Source organism: Ambystoma mexicanum, chromosome 2p (assembly GCF_040938575.1).
Source record: "Ambystoma mexicanum isolate Mex_15411 chromosome 2p, UKY_AmexF1_1, whole genome shotgun sequence".
Taxonomy (NCBI): domain Eukaryota; kingdom Metazoa; phylum Chordata; class Amphibia; order Caudata; family Ambystomatidae; genus Ambystoma; species Ambystoma mexicanum.
The window spans coordinates 1,493,958,390-1,493,979,815 of NC_090923.1; positions in this window are offsets into that span (position 1 = coordinate 1,493,958,390).

A 21,426-nucleotide genomic window follows, 5' to 3' on the forward strand; every position below is an offset into this window, starting at 1 on the left:
CATCTCAGGCCTTAGGAAGGGTCTCAGGTTTGGTATAAGCATTGAGATATCACATCTCTGCTATCGGAAGAGTCTCAGGATTGGAATGGGAAGGAGTTGGATATCCCATCTCATGTTATAGGAAGGGTCTCAGGTTTGGTATTAGAAGCATTGAGATATCACATTTCATGCTATAGGAAGGGTCTCAGGATTGGAATGGGAAGGACTTGGATGTCACATCTCATGCTATAGGGAGGGTCTCAAGTTTGATATTAGAAGCATTGAGATAACAAATCTCATGATATCGGAAGGGTCTCAGGATTGGAATGGGAAGGAGTTGGATATCACATCTCATGATAAAGGAAGGGTCTAAGGTTTGGAAGGGGAAGGATTTGGATATCACATCTCATGTTATAGGACGGGTCTCAGGTTTGGTATTAGAAGCATTGAGATATCAAGTCTCATGGTATAAGAAGGGTCTCAGAATTGGAATGGGAAGGAGTTGGATATCACATCTCAAGCTATAGGAAGCGTCTCAGGATTGGAATGGGAAGGAGTTTGATATCACATCTCATGCCATAGTATGGGTCTCAGGTTTGGTAGAAGCATTGGGATATCACATCTCATGCTATCGGAAGGGTATCAGTATTGGATTTGGAAGGAGTTGGATATCCCATCTCATGCTATAGGAAGGGTCTCAGGTTAGAATGGGAAGGAGTTGGATATCACATTTCATGTTATAGGAAGGGTCTCAGGATTGGAATGGGAAGGACTTGGATATCATATCTCATGCTATAGGAAGGCTCTCAGGTTTGGAAGGGGAAGGAGTTGGATATCACATTTCATGTTAGAGGAAGGATCTCAGGTTTGGTATTAGGGGCTTTGAGATATCACATCTCATGCTATAGGAAGGGTCTCAGGATTGAATGGGAAGGAGTTGGATATCACATCTCAAGCTATAGGAAGGGTCTCAGGTTTGGTATAAGCATTGAGATATCACATCTCATGCTATAGGAAGGGTCTCAGGATTGGAATGGGAAGAAGTTGGATATCACATCTCATGCTATAGGAAGGGTCTCAGGTTTGGTATAAGCATTGAGATATCACATCTCATGCTATAGGAAGGGTCTCAGGGTTGGAATGGGAAGGAGTTGTATATGACATCTCATGCCATAGGAAGGGTCTCAGGTTTGGTATAAGCATTGAGATATCACATCACATGCTATAGGAAGGGTCTCAGGATTGGAATGGGAAGGACTTGGATATCACATCTCATGCTATAGGCAGGGTCTCAGGTTTGGAAAGGGATGGAGATGGATATCACATTTCATGTTAGAGGTAGGATCTCAGGTTTGGTATTAGAGGCATTGAGATATCACATCTCATGCTATCAGAAGGGTCTCAGGATTGGAATGGGAAGGAGTTGGATATCACATTTCATGCTAAAGGGAGGGTCTCAGGTTTGGAAGGGGAAGGATTTGGAAATCACATCTCATATTATAGGAAGGATCTCAGGTTTGGTATTAGAAGCATTGAGATATCACATCTCATGCTATCGGAAGGATCTCAGGTTTGGTATAAGAGGCATTGAGATATCACATCTCATGCTATAGGAAGGGTCTCAGGATTGGAATGGGAAGGAGTTGGATATCACATCTCATGTTTGGTATTAGAAGCATTGAGACATCACATCTCATGCTATAGGAAGGGTCTCAGGATTGGAATGGGAAGGAGTTGGATATCACATCTCATGCTATAGGAAGGGTCTCAGGTTTGGTATAAGCATTGAGATATCACATCTCATGCTATAGGAAGGGTCTCAGGATTGGAATGGGAAGGAGTTGGATATCACATCTCATGCTATAGGAAGGGTCTCAGGTTTGGTATAAGCATTGAGATATCACATCTTATGCTATAGGAAGGGTCTCAGGTTTGGTATAAGCATTGAGATATCACATCTCATGCTATAGGAAGAGTCTCAGGATTGGAATGGGAAGAAGTTGGATATCACATCTCATGCTATAGGAAGGGTCTCAGGTTTGGTATAAGCATTGAGATATCACATCTCATGCTATAGGAAGGGTCTCAGGGTTGGAATAGGAAGGAGTTGTATATTACATCTCATGCCATAGGAAGGGTCTCAGGTTTGGTATAAGCATTGAGATATCACATCACATGCTATAAGAAGGGTCTCAGGATTGGAATGGGAAGGACTTGGATATCACATCTCATGCTATAGGCAGGGTCTCGGTTTGGAAAGGGAAGGAGATGGATATCACATTTCATGTTAGAGGTAGGATCTCAGGTTTGGTATTAGAGGCATTGAGATATCACATCTCATGCTATCAGAAGGGTCTCAGGATTGGAATGGGAAGGAGTTGGATATCACATTTCATGCTAAAGGGAGAGTCTCAGGTTTGGAAGGGGAAGGATTTGGAAATCACATCATATTATAGGAAGGATCTCAGGTTTGGTATTAGAAGCATTGAGATATCACATCGCATGCTATCGGAAGGATCTCAGGTTTGGTATAAGAGGCATTGAGATATCACATCTCATTCTATCATAAGGGTCTCAGGATTGGAATGGGAAGGAGTTGGATATCACATCTCATGTTATAGGAAGGATCTCAGGTTTGGTATTAGAAGCATTGAGACATCACATCTCATGCTATAGGAAGGTTCTCAGGTCCTTCCCATTCCAATCCTGAGACCCTTCCGATAGCAGAGATGTGATATCTCAATGCTTATACCAAACCTGAGACCCTTCCTAAGGCCTGAGATGTCATATACAACTCCTTCCCATTCCAATCCTGAGACCCTTCCTATAGCATGAGATGTGATATCTCAATGCTTATACCAAATCTGAGACCCTTCCTATAGCATGAGATGTGATATCCAACACCTTCCCATTCCAATCCTGAGACCCTTCCTATAGCATGAGAAGTGATATCTCCATGCTTATACCAAACCTGAGACCCTTCCTATAGCATGAGATGTGATATCCAAATCCTTCCCATTCCAATCCTGAGACCCTTCCTATAGCATGAGATGTGATATCTCAATGCTTATACCAAACCTGCGAGCCTACCTATAGCATGAGATGTGATATCCAAGTCCATCCCATTCCAATCCTTAGACCCTTCCTACAGCATGCGATGTGATATCTCAATGATTCTAATACCAAACCAGAGACCCGTCCTTTAACATGAGATGGGATATCCAACTCCTTCCCATTCCAATCCTGAGCCACTCCTGATAGCAGAGATGTGATATCTCAATGCTTATACCAAACCTGAGACCCTTCCTATAACGTGAGATGTGATATCCAACTCCTTCCCGTTCCAAACCTGAGACACTTCAGATAGCATATGTGATATCCAACTCCTTCCCATTCCAAACATGAGACCCTTCCTATAGCAAGAATGTAATATCCAACTCCTACCCATTCCAATCCTGAGACCATTCCTATAGCATGAGATGTGATATCCAAATCCTTCCCATTCCAATCCTGAGACCCTTCCTATAGCAAGAGATGTGATATCCAAATCCTTCCCATTCCAATCCTGAGACCCTTCCTATAACATGAGATGTGATATTCAACTCCTTCCCATTCCAACCTGAGACACTTCCTATAGCATGAGAAGGGATATCCAACTCCTTCCCAATCCAATCCTGAGAACCTTCCGATAGCAGAGATGTGATATCTCAATGCTTATACCAAACCTGAGACCCTTCCTATGGCATGAGATGTGATATCCAACTCCTTGCCATTCAAATCCTGAGACCCTTCCTATAGCATGAGATGTGATTTCTCAATGCTTCTACCAAACCTGAGACCCTTCCTTTAGCATGAGATGTGATATCCAAATCCTTCACATTCCAATCCTGAGACCCTTCCTATAGCATGAGATGTGATATCTCAATGCTTCTAATACCAAACCTGAGATCCTTCCTATAACATGAGATGTGATATCCAATTCCTTCCCATTCCAAACCTGAGACCCTTCCTATTGGATGAGATGTGATATCCAACTCCTTCCCATTCCAACCCTGAGACCCTTCCTATACCATGAGATGTGATATCTCAATGCTTCTAATACCAAACCTGGGAACCGTCCTATAACATGAGATGTGATATCTCAATGTTTCTAATAAAAAACTTGAGACCCTTCCTATAACATGAGATGTGATATCCAATTCCTTCCCATTCCAAACCTGAGACCCTTCCTATTGGATGAGATGTGATATCCAAATCCTTCCCCTTCCAAACCTGAGACCCTTCCTTTAGCATGAGATGTGATATCCAAATACTTCCCATTCCAATCCTAAAACCCTTCCTATAGCATGAGATTTGATATCTCAAGGTTTCTAATAAAAAACCTGAGACCCTTCCTATAGCAAGAGATTTGATATCCAAATCCTTCCCATTCCAATCCTGAGACCCTTCCTGTATATAACATGAGATGTGATATCCAACTCCTTCCCATTCCAACCTGAGACCCTTCCTATAGCATGAGATGTGATATCCAACTCCTTACCATTCAAATCCTGAGACCCTCCTTATAACAAGAGATGTCATATCCAACTCCTTCCCATTCCAAACCTGAGACCCTTCCTATAACATGAGATGTGATATCCAACTCCTTCCCATTCCAAACCTGAGACCCTTCCGATAGCATGAGCTGTGATATCTCAATGCTTCAAAAACCAAACATGAGAACCATCCTATAACATGAGATGTGAAATCCAAATCCTTCCCTTCCCAAACCTGAGACTCTTCCTATAGCATGAGATGTGATATCTCAATGCTTCTACCAAACCTGAAACCCTTCCTATAGCATGAGATGTGATATCCAACTCCTTCCCATTCCAATCCTGAGACACATCCTATAGCATGAGATGTGATATCACAATGCTTCTAATACCAAACCTGAGACCCGTCCTATAACATGAGATGTGATATCCAAATCCTTCCCCTTCCAAACCTGAGACCCTTCCTTTAGCATGAGGTGTGATATCCAGCTCCTCCCATTCCAATCCTGAGTCCCTTCCGATAGCAGAGATGTGATATTTCAATGCTTATACCAAACCTGAGACCCTTCCCATAGCATGAGATGTGATATCCAACTCCTTCCCATTCCAATCCTGAGACCCTTCCTATAGCATGAGATGTGATATCTCAATGCTTCTAATACCAAACCTGAGATCCTTCCTATAACATGAGATGTGATATCCAACTCCTTCCCATTCCAATCCCGAGACCCTTCCTATAGCATGAGATGTGATATCTCAATGCTTCTAATACCAAACCTAAGGTCCTTCCTATAACATGAGATGTGATAACCAAATCCTTCCCATTCCAAACCTGAGACCCTCCCTTTAGCATGAGATGTGATATCCAACTCCTTCCCATTCCAATCCTGATACCCTTCTGATAGCATGAGATGTGATATCTCAATGCCTCTAATACCAAACCTGAGATCCTACCTCTAACATGAAATGTGATATCCAACTCCTTCCTTTTCCAAACCTGAGACCCTTCCTACAGCATGAGATGTGATATCCAAGTCCTTCCCATTCCAATCCTGAGACCCTTCCTATAACATGAGATGTGATATCCAACTCCTTCTATTCCAACTTGAGACCCTTCCTATAGCATGAGATGGGATATCCAACTCCTTCCAAATCCAATCCTGATACCCTTCCGATAGCATGAGATGTGATATCCCAATGCTTCTACAAAACCTGAGACCCATACCATGGCATGAGATGTGATATCAAACTCCCGTCCTATACCATGAGACTTGATATCTCAATGCTTCTAATACCAAACCTGAGACCGGTCCAATAACATGAGATGTGATATCCAAATCCTTCCCCTTCCAAACCTTAGACCCTTCCTTTATCATGAGATGTGATATCCAAGTCCTTCCCATTCCATTCCTGAGACCCTTCCTATAGCATGAGATGTGATATCTCAATGCTTCTAATATTAAACCTGAGACCCTTCCTATAACATGAGATGTGATATCTCAATGCTTCTAATACCAAACCTGAGACCCTTCCTATAACATGAATTGTGATATCCAAATCCTTCCCATTCCAATCCTGAGACCCTTCCGATAGCAGAGATGTGATATCTCAATGCTTATACCAAACCTAAGACCCTTCCGATAGCATGAGATGTGATATCTCAATGCTTCTAATACCAAACCTGAGATCCTTCCAATAACATAAGATATGATGTCCAAATCCCTCCCCTTCCAAACCTTAGACCATCCCTTTAGCATGAGATTTGATATCCAACTCCTTCCCATTCCAATCCTGAGACCCTTCTGATGGCATGAGATGTGATATCTCAATGCCTCTAAAACCAAACCTGAGATCCTACCTCTAACATGAAATGTGATATCCAACTCCTTCCCCTTCCAACCCTGAGAGCCTTCCTATAGAATGAGATGTGATATCCAAGTCCTTCCCATTCCAATCCTGAGACCCTTCCTATAACATGAGATGTGATATCCAACTCCTTCCCATTCCAATCATGAGACCCTTCCTATAGCTTGAGATGTGATATCCAACTCCTTCTCATTTTAATTCTGAGACCCGTCCTATACCATGAGACTTGATACCTCAATGCTTCAAATACCAAACCTGAGACCGGTCCTATAACATGAGATGTGATACCCAAATCCGTCCCCTTCCAAACCTTAGACCCTTCCTATAGCATTAGATGTGATATCTCATTGCTTCTAATACCAAACCTGAGACCCTTCCTATAACGAGATGGGATATCCAACTCCTTCCCATTCCAATCCTGAGACCCTTCAGATAGCAGAGATGTGATATCCAACTCCTTCCCATTCCAAACCTGAGACCCTTCCTATAGCATGAGCTGTTATAATTTAATGCTTCTAAAACCAAACCTGAGAACCATCCTATAACCTGTGAAATCCAAATCCTTCCCTTTCCAAACCTGAGACCCTTCCGATAGCATGAGATGTGATATCTCAATGCTTCTAAAACCAAACATGAGAACCATCCTATAACATGAGATGTGAAATCCAAATCCTTCCCTTTCCAAACCTGAGACCCTTCCTATAGCTTGAGATGAAATATCAAACTCCTTCCCATTCCAATCCTGAGATAGCTTGAGATGTGATATCCAACTCCATCCCATTCCAATCCTGAGACCCTTCCGATAGCATGAGATGTGATAGCTCAATGCTTCTAATATCAAAACTGAGACCCTCCCAATAGTATGAGATGTGAATTCTAAGTCCTTCCCATTCCTATCCTGAGACCCTTCCGATAGCAGAGATGTGATATCTCAATGCTTATACCAAACCTGATGACCCTTCCTATGGCATTAGATGTGATATCCAACTCCTTCCCATTCCAATCCTGAGTTCCTTCCTATAGCATGAGATGTGATATCTCAATGCTTCTATCAAACCTGATACCCTTCCTTTAGCATGAGATGTGATATTCAACTCCTTCCCATTCCAATCCTGAGACCCTTCCTATAACATGAGACGTGATATCCAACTCCTTCCCATTCCAATCCTGAGACTCCTCCTATAGCATGAGATGTGATATCCAACTCCTTCCCATTCCAATCATGAGACCCTTCCTATAGCTTGAGATGTGATATCTCAATGCTTCTAATACCAAACCTGGGACCCGTCCTATAACATGAGATACGTCCTATAACATGAGATATGATATCCAAATCCTTCCCCTTCCAAACCTGAGACCCTTCCTTTAGCATGAGATGTGATATCCAAATCCTTCCCATTCCAATACTGAAACCCTTCCTATAGCATGAGATGTCATATCTCAATGTTTCTAATAGAAAACCTGAGACCCTGCCTATAGCATGAGATGTGATATCCAAGTCCTTCCCATTCCAATCCTGAGACCCTTCTTATAGCATGTGATGTGATATCTCAATGCTTATACCAAACCTGAGACCCTTCCTATGGCATGAGATGTCATATACAACTCCTTCCCATTCCAACCCTGAGACCCTTCCTATAGCATGAGATGTGATATCTCAATGCTTATACCAAACCTGAGACCCTTCCTATAGCATGAGATGTGATATCCAACTTCTTCCCATTCCAATCCTGAGACCCTTCCTATAGCATGAGATGTGATATCTCAATGCTTATACCAAACCTGAGACCCTTCCTATAGCATAAGATGTGATATCTCAATGCTTATACCAAACCTGAGACCCTTCCTATAGCATGAGATGTGATATCCAACTCCTTCCCATTCCAATCCTGAGACCCTTCCTATAGCATGAGATGTGATATCTCAATGCTTATACCAAACCTGAGACCCTTCCTATAGCATGAGATGTGATATCCAACTCCTTCCCATTCCAATCCTGAGACCCTTCCTATAGCATGAGATGTGATGTCTCAATGCTTCTAATACCAAACCTGAGATCCTTCCTATAACATGAGATGTGATATCCAACTCCTTCCCATTCCAATCCTGAGACCCTTCCTATAGCATGAGATGTGATATCTCAATGCCTCTTATACCAAACCTGAGATCCTTCCGATAGCATGAGATGTGATATCTCAATGCTTCTAATACCAAACCTGAGATCCTTCCTATAATATGAGATGTGATTTCCAAATCCTTCCCCTTCCAAACCTGAGACCCTCCCTTTAGCATGAAATGTGATATCCAACTCCTTCCCATTCCAATCCTGAGACCCTTCTGATAGCATGAGATGTGATATCTCAATGCCTCTAATACCAAACCTGAGATCCTACCTCTAACATGAAATGTGATATCCATCTCCATCCCTTTCCAAACCTGAGACCCTGCCTATAGCATGAGATGTGATATCCAAGTCCTTCCCATTCCAATCCTGAGACCCTTCCTATAGCATGTGATGTGATATCTCAATGCTTATACCAAACCTGAGACCCTTCCTATGGCATGAGATGTCATATACAACTCCTTCCCATTCCAACCCTGAGACCCTTCCTATAGCATGAGATGTGATATCTCAATGCTTATACCAAACCTGAGACCCTTCCTATAGCATGAGATGTGATATCCAACTTCTTCCCATTCCAATCCTGAGACCCTTCCTATAGCATGAGATGTGATATCTCAATGCTTATACCAAACCTGAGACCCTTCCTATAGCTTGAGATGTGATATCCAACTCCTTCCCATTCAATCCTGAGACCCTTCCTATAGCATGAGATGTGATATCTCAAGGCCCCTAATACCAAACCTGAGATCCTTCCTCTAACATGAAATGTGATATCCAACTCCTTCCCCTTCCAAACCTGAGAGCCTTCCTATAGCATGAGATATGATATCCAAGTCCTTCCCATTCCAATCCTGAGACCCTTCCTATAACATGAAATGTGATATCCAACTCCTTCCCATTCTAACCTGAGACCCTTCCTATAGCATGAGATGGGATATCCAACTCCTTCCAAATCCAATACTGATACCCTTCCGATAGCATGAGATGTGATATCCCAATGCTTCTACCAAACCTGAGACCCATACTATGGCATGAGATGTGATATCAAACTCCTTCCCATTCCAATCCTGAGACGCTTCCTATAACTTGAGATGTGATATCCAACTCCTTCCCATTCCAATTCTGAGACCCTTCTTATACCATGAGACTTGATATCTCAATGCTTCTAATACCAAACCTGAGACCCGTCCTATAACATGAGATGTGATATCCAAATCCTTCCCCTTCCAAACCTTAGACCCTTCCTTTATCATGAGATGTGATATCCAACTCCTTCCCATTCCAATCCTGAGACCCTTCCGATATCATGAGATTTGTTATCTCAATGCTTCTAATATCAAACTTGAGACCCTCCCTATAGCATGAGATGTGACATCCAAGTCCTTCCCATTCCAATCCTGAGACCCTTCCTATAGCATGAGATGTGATATCTCAATGCTTCTAATACCAAACCTGAGACCCTTCCTATAACATGAGATGGGATATCCAACTCCTCCCCATTCCAATCCTGAGACCCTTCCGATAGCAGAGATGTGATATCTCAATGCTTATACCAAACCTGAGACCCTTCCTAAGGCCTGAGATGTCATATAAAACTCCTTCCCATTCCAATCCTGAGACCCTTCCTATAGCATGAGATGTGATATCTCAATGCTTATACCAAATCTGAGACCCTTCCTATAGCATGAGATGTGATATCCAACACCTTCCCATTCCAATCCTGAGACCCTTCCTATAGCATGAGAAGTGATATCTCCATGCTTATACCAAACCTGAGACCCTTCCTATAGCATGAGATGTGATATCCAAATCCTTCCCATTCCAATCCTGAGACCCTTCCTATAGCATGAGATGTGATATCTCAATGCTTATACCAAACCTGAGAGCCTACCTATAGCATGAGATGTGATATCCAAGTCCATCCCATTCCAATCCTTAGACCCTTCCTACAGCATGCGATGTGATATCTCAATGATTCTAATACCAAACCAGAGACCCGTCCTTTAACATGAGATGGGATATCCAACTCCTTCCCATTCCAATCCTGAGCCACTCCTGATAGCAGAGATGTGATATCTCAATGCTTATACCAAACCTGAGACCCTTCCTATAACGTGAGATGTGATATCCAACTCCTTCCCGTTCCAAACCTGAGACACTTCAGATAGCATATGTGATATCCAACTCCTTCCCATTCCAAACATGAGACCCTTCCTATAGCAAGAATGTAATATCCAACTCCTACCCATTCCAATCCTGAGACCATTCCTATAGCATGAGATGTGATATATCAATGCTTCTAATACCAATCCTGAGATCCTTCCTATGACATGAGATGTGATATCCAAATCCTTCCCATTCCAATCCTGAGACCCTTCCTATAGCAAGAGATGTGATATCCAAATCCTTCCCATTCCAATCCTGAGACCCTTCCTATAACATGAGATGTGATATTCAACTCCTTCCCATTCCAACCTGAGACACTTCCTATAGCATGAGAAGGGATATCCAACTCCTTCCCAATCCAATCCTGAGAACCTTCCGATAGCAGAGATGTGATATCTCAATGCTTATACCAAACCTGAGACCCTTCCTATGGCATGAGATGTGATATCCAACTCCTTGCCATTCAAATCCTGAGACCCTTCCTATAGCATGAGATGTGATTTCTCAATGCTTCTACCAAACCTGAGACCCTTCCTTTAGCATGAGATGTGATATCCAAATCCTTCACATTCCAATCCTGAGACCCTTCCTATAGCATGAGATGTGATATCTCAATGCTTCTAATACCAAACCTGAGATCCTTCCTATAACATGAGATGTGATATCCAATTCATTCCCATTCCAAACCTGAGACCCTTCCTATTGGATGAGATGTGATATCCAACTCCTTCCCATTCCAACCCTGAGACCCTTCCTATACCATGAGATGTGATATCTCAATGCTTCTAATACCAAACCTGGGAACCGTCCTATAACATGAGATGTGATATCTCAATGTTTCTAATAAAAAACTTGAGACCCTTCCTATAACATGAGATGTGATATCCAATTCCTTCCCATTCCAAACCTGAGACCCTTCCTATTGGATGAGATGTGATATCCAAATCCTTCCCCTTCCAAACCTGAGACCCTTCCTTTAGCATGAGATGTGATATCCAAATACTTCCCATTCCAATCCTAAAACCCTTCCTATAGCATGAGATTTGATATCTCAAGGTTTCTAATAAAAAACCTGAGACCCTTCCTATAGCAAGAGATGTGATATCCAAATCCTTCCCATTCCAATCCTGAGACCCTTCCTGTATATAACATGAGATGTGATATCCAACTCCTTCCCATTCCAACCTGAGACCCTTCCTATAGCATGAGATGTGATATCCAACTCCTTACCATTCAAATCCTGAGACCCTCCTTATAACAAGAGATGTCATATCCAACTCCTTCCCATTCCAAACCTGAGACCCTTCCTATAACATGAGATGTGATATCCAACTCCTTCCCATTCCAAACCTGAGACCCTTCCGATAGCATGAGCTGTGATATCTCAATGCTTCAAAAACCAAACATGAGAACCATCCTATAACATGAGATGTGAAATCCAAATCCTTCCCTTCCCAAACCTGAGACTCTTCCTATAGCATGAGATGTGATATCTCAATGCTTCTACCAAACCTGAAACCCTTCCTATAGCATGAGATGTGATATCCAACTCCTTCCCATTCCAATCCTGAGACACATCCTATAGCATGAGATGTGATATCACAATGCTTCTAATACCAAACCTGAGACCCGTCCTATAACATGAGATGTGATATCCAAATCCTTCCCCTTCCAAACCTGAGACCCTTCCTTTAGCATGAGGTGTGATATCCAACTCCTTCCCATTCCAATCCTGATACCCTTCTGATAGCATGAGATGTGATATCTCAATGCCTCTAATACCAAACCTGAGATCCTACCTCTAACATGAAATGTGATATCCAACTCCTTCCTTTTCCAAACCTGAGACCCTTCCTACAGCATGAGATGTGATATCGAAGTCCTTCCCATTCCAATCCTGAGACCCTTCCTATAACATGAGATGTGATATCCAACTCCTTCTATTCCAACTTGAGACCCTTCCTATAGCATGAGATGGGATATCCAACTCCTTCCAAATCCAATCCTGATACCCTTCCGATAGCATGAGATGTGATATCCCAATGCTTCTACAAAACCTGAGACCCATACCATGGCATTAGATGTGATATCAAACTCCCGTCCTATACCATGAGACTTGATATCTCAATGCTTCTAATACCAAACCTGAGACCGGTCCAATAACATGAGATGTGATATCCAAATCCTTCCCCTTCCAAACCTTAGACCCTTCCTTTATCATGAGATGTGATATCCAAGTCCTTCCCATTCCATTCCTGAGACCCTTCCTATAGCATGAGATGTGATATCTCAATGCTTCTAATATTAAACCTGAGACCCTTCCTATAACATGAGATGTGATATCTCAATGCTTCTAATACCAAACCTGAGACCCTTCCTATAACATGAATTGTGATATCCAAATCCTTCCCATTCCAATCCTGAGACCCTTCCGATAGCAGAGATGTGATATCTCAATGCTTATACCAAACCTAAGACCCTTCCGATAGCATGAGATGTGATATCTCAATGCTTCTAATACCAAACCTGAGATCCTTCCAATAACATGAGATATGATGTCCAAATCCCTCCCCTTCCAAACCTTAGACCATCCCTTTAGCATGAGATGTGATATCCAACTCCTTCCCATTCCAATCCTGAGACCCTTCTGATGGCATGAGATGTGATATCTCAATGCCTCTAAAACCAAACCTGAGATCCTACCTCTAACATGAAATGTGATATCCAACTCCTTCCCCTTCCAACCCTGAGAGCCTTCCTATAGAATGAGATGTGATATCCAAGTCCTTCCCATTCCAATCCTGAGACCCTTCCTATAACATGAGATGTGATATCCAACTCCTTCCCATTCCAATCATGAGACCCTTCCTATAGCTTGAGATGTGATATCCAACTCCTTCTCATTTTAATTCTGAGACCCGTCCTATACCATGAGACTTGATACCTCAATGCTTCAAATACCAAACCTGAGACCGGACCTATAACATGAGATGTGATACCCAAATCCGTCCCCTTCCAAACCTTAGACCCTTCCTATAGCATTAGATGTGATATCTCATTGCTTCTAATACCAAACCTGAGACCCTTCCTATAACGAGATGGGATATCCAACTCCTTCCCATTCCAATCCTGAGACCCTTCAGATAGCAGAGATGTGATATCCAACTCCTTCCCATTCCAAACCTGAGACCCTTCCTATAGCATGAGATGTTATAATTTAATGCTTCTAAAACCAAACCTGAGAACCATCCTATAACCTGTGAAATCCAAATCCTTCCCTTTCCAAACCTGAGACCCTTCCGATAGCATGAGATGTGATATCTCAATGCTTCTAAAACCAAACATGAGAACCATCCTATAACATGAGATGTGAAATCCAAATCCTTCCCTTTCCAAACCTGAGACCCTTCCTATAGCTTGAGATGAAATATCAAACTCCTTCCCATTCCAATCCTGAGATAGCTTGAGATGTGATATCCAACTCCATCCCATTCCAATCCTGAGACCCTTCCGATAGCATGAGATGTGATAGCTCAATGCTTCTAATATCAAAACTGAGACCCTCCCAATAGTATGAGATGTGAATTCTAAGTCCTTCCCATTCCTATCCTGAGACCCTTCCGATAGCAGAGATGTGATATCTCAATGCTTATACCAAACCTGATGACCCTTCCTATGGCATTAGATGTGATATCCAACTCCTTCCCATTCCAATCCTGAGTTCCTTCCTATAGCATGAGATGTGATATCTCAATGCTTCTATCAAACCTGATACCCTTCCTTTAGCATGAGATGTGATATTCAACTCCTTCCCATTCCAATCCTGAGACCCTTCCTATAACATGAGACGTGATATCCAACTCCTTCCCATTCCAATCCTGAGACTCCTCCTATAGCATGAGATGTGATATCCAACTCCTTCCCATTCCAATCATGAGACCCTTCCTATAGCTTGAGATGTGATATCTCAATGCTTCTAATACCAAACCTGGGACCCGTCCTATAACATGAGATACGTCCTATAACATGAGATATGATATCCAAATCCTTCCCCTTCCAAACCTGAGACCCTTCCTTTAGCATGAGATGTGATATCCAAATCCTTCCCATTCCAATACTGAAACCCTTCCTATAGCATGAGATGTCATATCTCAATGTTTCTAATAGAAAACCTGAGACCCTTCCTATAGCAAGAGATGTGATATCCAATTCCTTCCCATTCCAATCTTGAGACCCTTCCTATAACATGAGATGTGATATCCAACTCCTACCCATTCCAACCTGAGACCCTTCCTGTAGCATGAGAAGGGATATCCAATTCCTTCCCAATCCAATCCTTAGACCCTTCCGATAGCAGAGATGTGATATCTCAATGCTTATACCAAACCTGAGACCCTTCCTTTAGCATGAGATGTGATATCCAAATCCTTCACATTCCAATCCTGAGACCCTTCCTATAGCATGAGATGTGATATCTCAATGCTTCTAATACAAAACCTGAGATCCTTCCTATAACATGAGATGTGATATCCAAGTCCTTCCCATTCCAATCCTGAGACCCTTCCTATAACATGAGATGTGATATCCAACTCCTTCTATTCCAACCTGAGACCCTTCCTATAGCATGAGATGGGATATCCAACTCCTTCCAAATCCAATCCTGATACCCTTCCGATAGCATGAGATGTGATATCCCAATGCTTCTACAAAACCTGAGAACCATACCATGGCATGAGATGTGATATCAAACTCCCGTCCTATACCATGAGACTTGATATCTCAATGCTTCTAATACCAAACCTGAGACCGGTCCAATAACATGAGATGTGATATCCAAATCCTTCCCCTTCCAATCCTGAGACCCTTCCGATAGCAGAGATGTGATATCTCAATGCTTATACCAAACCTGAGACCCTTCCGATAGCATGAGATGTGATATCTCAATGCTTCTAATACCAAACCTCAGATCCTTCCAATAACATGAGATGTGATGTCCAAATCCTTCCCCTTCCAAACCTTAGACCCTCCCTTTAGCATGAGATGTGATATCCAACTCCTTCCCATTCCAATCCCGAGACCCTTCTGATGGCATGAGATGTCATATCTCAATGCCTCTAATACCAAACCTGAGATCCTACCTCTAACATGAGATGTGATATCAAACTCCTTCCCATTCCAAACCTGAGACCCTTCCGATAGCATGAGATGTGATATTTCAATGCTTCTAAAACCAAACATGAGAACCATCCTATAACATGAGATGTGAAATCCAAATCATTCCCTTTCCAAACCTGAGGCCCTTCCTATAGCTTGAGATGTAATATCAAACTCCTTCCCATTCAATGTGATATCCAACTCCTTCCCATTCCAATCCTGGGACCCTTCCTATACCATGAGATGTGATATTTCAATGCTTCTAATACCAAACCTGAGACCCGTCCTAAAACATGAGATGTGAGATCCAAATCCTTCCCCTTCCAGACCTGAGACCTTTCCTTTAGCATGAGATGTGATATCCAACTCCTTCCCATTCCAAACCTGAGACCCTTCCCATAGCATGAGATGTGATATCAAACTCCCGTCCTATACCATGAGACTTGATATCTCAATGCTTCTAATACCAAACCTGAGACCGGTCCAATAACATGAGATGTGATATCCAAATCCTTCCCCTTCCAATCCTGAGACCCTTCCGATAGCAGAGATGTGATATCTCAATGCTTATACCAAACCTGAGACCCTTCCGATAGCATGAGATGTGATATCTCAATGCTTCTAATACCAAACCTCAGATCTTTCCAATAACATGAGATGTGATGTCCAAATCCTTCCCCTTCCAAACCTTAGACCCTCCCTTTAGCATGAGATGTGATATCCAACTCCTTCCCATTCCAATCACGAGACCCTTCTGATGGCATGAGATGTCATATCTCAATGCCTCTAATACCAAACCTGAGATCCTACCTCTAACATGAGATGTGATATGAAACTCCTTCCCATTCCAAACCTGAGACCCTTCCGATAGCATGAGATGTGATATTTCAATGCTTCTAAAACCAAACATGAGAACCATCCTATAACATGAGATGTGAAATCCAAATCATTCCCTTTCCAAACCTGAGGCCCTTCCTATAGCTTGAGATGTAATATCAAACTCCTTCCCATTCAATGTGATATCCAACTCCTTCCCATTCCAATCCTGGGACCCTTCCTATACCATGAGATGTGATATTTCAATGCTTCTAATACCAAACCTGAGACCCGTCCTAAAACATGAGATGTGAGATCCAAATCCTTCCCCTTCCAGACCTGAGACCTTTCCTTTAGCATGAGATGTGATATCCAACTCCTTCCCATTCCAAACCTGAGACCCTTCCCATAGCATGAGATGTGATATCTCAATGCTTCTAAAACCAAACATGAGAACCATCCTATAACATGAGATGTGAAATCCAAATCCTTCCCTTTCCAAACCTGAGACCCTTCCTATAGCTTGAGATGAAATATCAAACTCCTTCCCATTCCAATCCTGAGATAGCTTGAGATGTGAGATCCAAATCCTTCCCCTTCCAAACCTGAGACCCGTCCTATAGCTTGATATGTGATATCAAACTCCTTCCCAATACAATCCTGAGATAGCTTGAGATGTGATATCCAACTCCATCCCATTCCAATCCTGAGACCCTTCCGATAGCATGAGATGTGATAGCTCAATGCTTCTAATATCAAAACTGAGACCCTCCCTATAGTATGAGATGTGAAATCTAAGTCCTCCCCATTCCTATCCTGAGACCCTTCCGATAGCAGATATGTGAAATCTCAATGCTTATACCGAACCTGATGACCCTTCCTTTAGCATGAGATGTGATATTCAACTCCTTCCCATTCCAATCCTGAGACCCTTCCTATAACATGAGACGTGATATCCAACTCCTTCCCATTCCAAACCTGAGACCTTTCCTTTAGCATATGTGATATCCAACTACTTCCCATTCCAATCCTGAGACCCTTCCGATAGCATGAGATGTGTTATCCAACTCCTTCCAATTCCAATACTGAGACCCTCCCAATAGCATATGTGATATCTCAATGCTTCTAATATCAAAACTGAGACCCTCCCTATAACATGTGATGTGATATCCAACTCCTTCCCATTCCAATACTGAGACCCTTCCAATAGCATATGTGATATCTCAATGCTTCTAATATCAAAACTGAGACCCTCCCTATAACATGAGATGTGATATCCAACTCCTTCCCATTCCAATCGAGACCCTTCCTATAATATGAGATGTGATATCTCTATGCTTCTAATACCAAACCTGAGGCCCTTCCCGTAGTATATGTGAAATCCAACTCCTTCCCATTCCAAACTTGTGACCCTTCCTGTAGCATGAAATGTGATTTTTCACCCCTTCCAATACCATACCCGAGACCATTCCCACAGTCTGAGATTTGAAATCTCATTTCTTCCAATACCAAACCTGAGACCCTTCCGATAGGATGTGATTTGATATCTCAGTGCTTCTAATACCAAACCTGAGACCCTCCCTATAACAAGAGATATCATATCCAACTCCTTCCCATTCCAATCCTGAGACTCTTCCTATAGCATGACATGTGATATCGAACTTCCCATTCAAATCCTGAGACTCAGACCTCCCCGTCTAACCTCACCACTCCTAGCTCCCGGATTGATAATGCACTCCTGCTGTGTCTTCTCTCCCTTCTTCTGCTTCCTTTCCTCTCTCCTTCCTCATGTGCCCTAGGTCAGGCTCCTTCTACACCTCCGCAAGGATTACTGATTTGTACCCCTCCCCACTCTCAACTCTCACTCAGTTAACACTCATCTGACATCTGCCATTTCCTAGAAGAACCCGACCTTGATGTCCTTGGTCTAACCGAGACATGGATGACGGCCAGCGCTGTCTCGAGCTCTGACACTTTCCTCCCTGATGACAAGTTCCTCTCCATGCCCAGATCCAACCGTTCTTGAGGGGGAGTATCCTTGATTCCTGTAGTAAATTGCTTTCCTTTGCAGGCCGACTCCTCTCACGAATGCCTTGTCTGCATGCATTCTCTCTTTCCTGGCCATTCTCTCACCGTGGCTATTTACCTACCGCCTTCCTCTCTCAGTGGATGGACTTCTCCATCCTAGCCTCCTACCACTCAACTCCGCCTACTTGGAGAATTCAAAATGAACCTGTATGCTTGCTGACCTGGACTTTTACGAGATCTGCAACTCTTCATGTCTCTGGCCCTACACACTGCAGGCAATACTCAGGATTTTCTGATCTCAGACATCCCCCTATGTAACCCTCTCAACAATCCTCTCCCGTGGTGATCAAGTTCTCATCTCCAAAGAAGGCTAACTACCAGCTGTTCCTCCTCAGTGGAGTTCTCCATTTCTGTCCCTGCTCTCTGCACCGTTTCACGTTGCAAACACTCGCTTCCCTGCTCTCTGGTTTACACGCTTTTCCTTCTTCCTTTCTGTGCTTGTTCTCTGCATCGTTTCGCGTTGCAGAGAACAACTTGCTTCCCAGCTCTCTGGTTTAGACGTGTGTTCCCTGTCTTCTCTCCTCTTCCCGCTGCCTTCAAATCAACAAATGAGCTTCAAAAGATACACGGTGCTCAGAATGCTTTATAACACCCATTATTCAAGATATAGCTGTAACCCGCTAGACGTATTGAAAAGTGCTAAAAACTAGCAAAAATAGCTAGAACATGTTCTTTCCTCGCGTTTTGGTAAATACGAATTCTGGTGGATTCCCATTTTGTACTCTGTTCGTGCATTTGTTCAGTCGAATCCTGATGTTTTTAACCACTCGTCACCCATACAAGGGGGGGATCAAAATCTACTGTTCACAGGCTGAATGTATACTGCTGAAATCGTCAATGCATTATCGGGTAAACCGACTGTTCTGGAAAGTGTATTTGCCATCTGTTATTCCAGTCAGCATGTTTTCATCGTCCCTTCTTGTTTCAAGGCTGCACTCCCGTGGTGATCACATTCTCCTCTCCAGAGCAGGCTAACTACCAGCTGCTCCTCCTCAGAGGCGTTCCACCTTTCTGTCCCTGCTCCCTGCACCGTTTCGCGTTGCATGTACTCGCTTCCCAGCTCTCTGGTTTAGATGCGTGTTCCCTGACTTCTCTCCTCTTCCCACAGCCTTCCAATGAGCTCCACAAGATAGTATTCAGAATGCTTTATAAACCCATTATTCAACATCCAACTCCTTCCCATTCCAACCTGAGACCCTTCCTATAGCATGAGATGGGATATCCAACTCCTTCCAAATCCAATCCTGATACCCTTCCGATAGCATGAGATGTGATATCCCAATGCTTCTACCAAACCTGAGACCCATGCTATGGCATGAGATGTGATATCAAACTCCTTCCCCTTCCAAACCTTAGACCCTTCCTTTATCATGAGATGTGATATCCAACTCCTTCCCATTCCATCCCTGAGACCCTTCCGATATCATGAGATGTGATATCTCAATGCTTCTAATATCAAACTTGAGACCCTCCCTATAGCATGAGATGTGATATCCAAGTCCTTCCCATTCCAATCCTGAGACCCTTCCTATAGCATGAGATGTGATATCTCAATGCTTCTAATACCAAACCTGAGACCCTTCCTATAACATGAGATGGGAATATCCAACTCCTTCCCATTCCAATCCTGAGACCCTTCCGATAGCAGAGATGTGATATCTCAATGCTTATACCAAACCTGAGATCCTTCCTATAACATGAGATGTGATATCCAACTCCTTCCCATTCCAATCCTGAGACACTTCCTATAGCATGAGATGTGATATCTCACTGCTTATACCAAACCTGAGACCCTTCCTATAGCATGAGATGTGATATCCAACTCCTTCCCATTCCAATCCTGAGACCCTTCCGATAGCAGAGATGTGATATCTCAATGCTTATACCAATCCTGAGACCCTTCCTATGGCCTGAGATGTCATATACAACTCCTTCCCAATCCAATCCTGAGACCCTTCCTATATCATATGTGATATCTCAATGCTTATACCAAATCTGAGACCCTTCCTATAGCATGAGATGTGATATCCAACTCCTTCCCATTCCAATCCTGAGACCCTTCCTATAGCATGAGATGTGATGTCTCAATGCTTCTAATACCAAACCTGAGATCCTTCCTATAACATGAGATGTGATATCCAACTCCTTCCCATTCCAATCCTGAGACCCTTCCTATAGCATGAAATGTGATGTCTCAATGCTTCTAATACCAAACCTGAGAACCTTCCTACAGCATGCGATGTGATATCTCAATGCTTCTAATACCAAACCTGAGACCAGTCCTATAACATGAGATTGGATATCCAACTCCTTCCCCTTCCAAACCTGAGACCCTTCCTATAGCATGAGATGTGATATCCAACTTCTTCCCATTCCAATCCTGAGACCCTTCCTATAACATGAGATGTGATGTCTCAATGCTTCTAATACCAAACCTGAGCTCTTTCCTATAACATGAGATGTAATATCCAACTCCTTCCCATTCCAATCCTGAGACCCTTCCTATAGCATGAGATGTGCTATCGCAATGCTTATACCAAACCTGAGACCCTTCCTAAAGCTTGAGATGTGATATCCAACTCCTTCCCATTCCAATCCTGAGACCCTTCCTATAGCATGATATGTGATATCTCAATGCCTCTAATACCAAACCTGAGATCCTTCCTCTAACATGAAATGTGATATCGAACTCCTTCC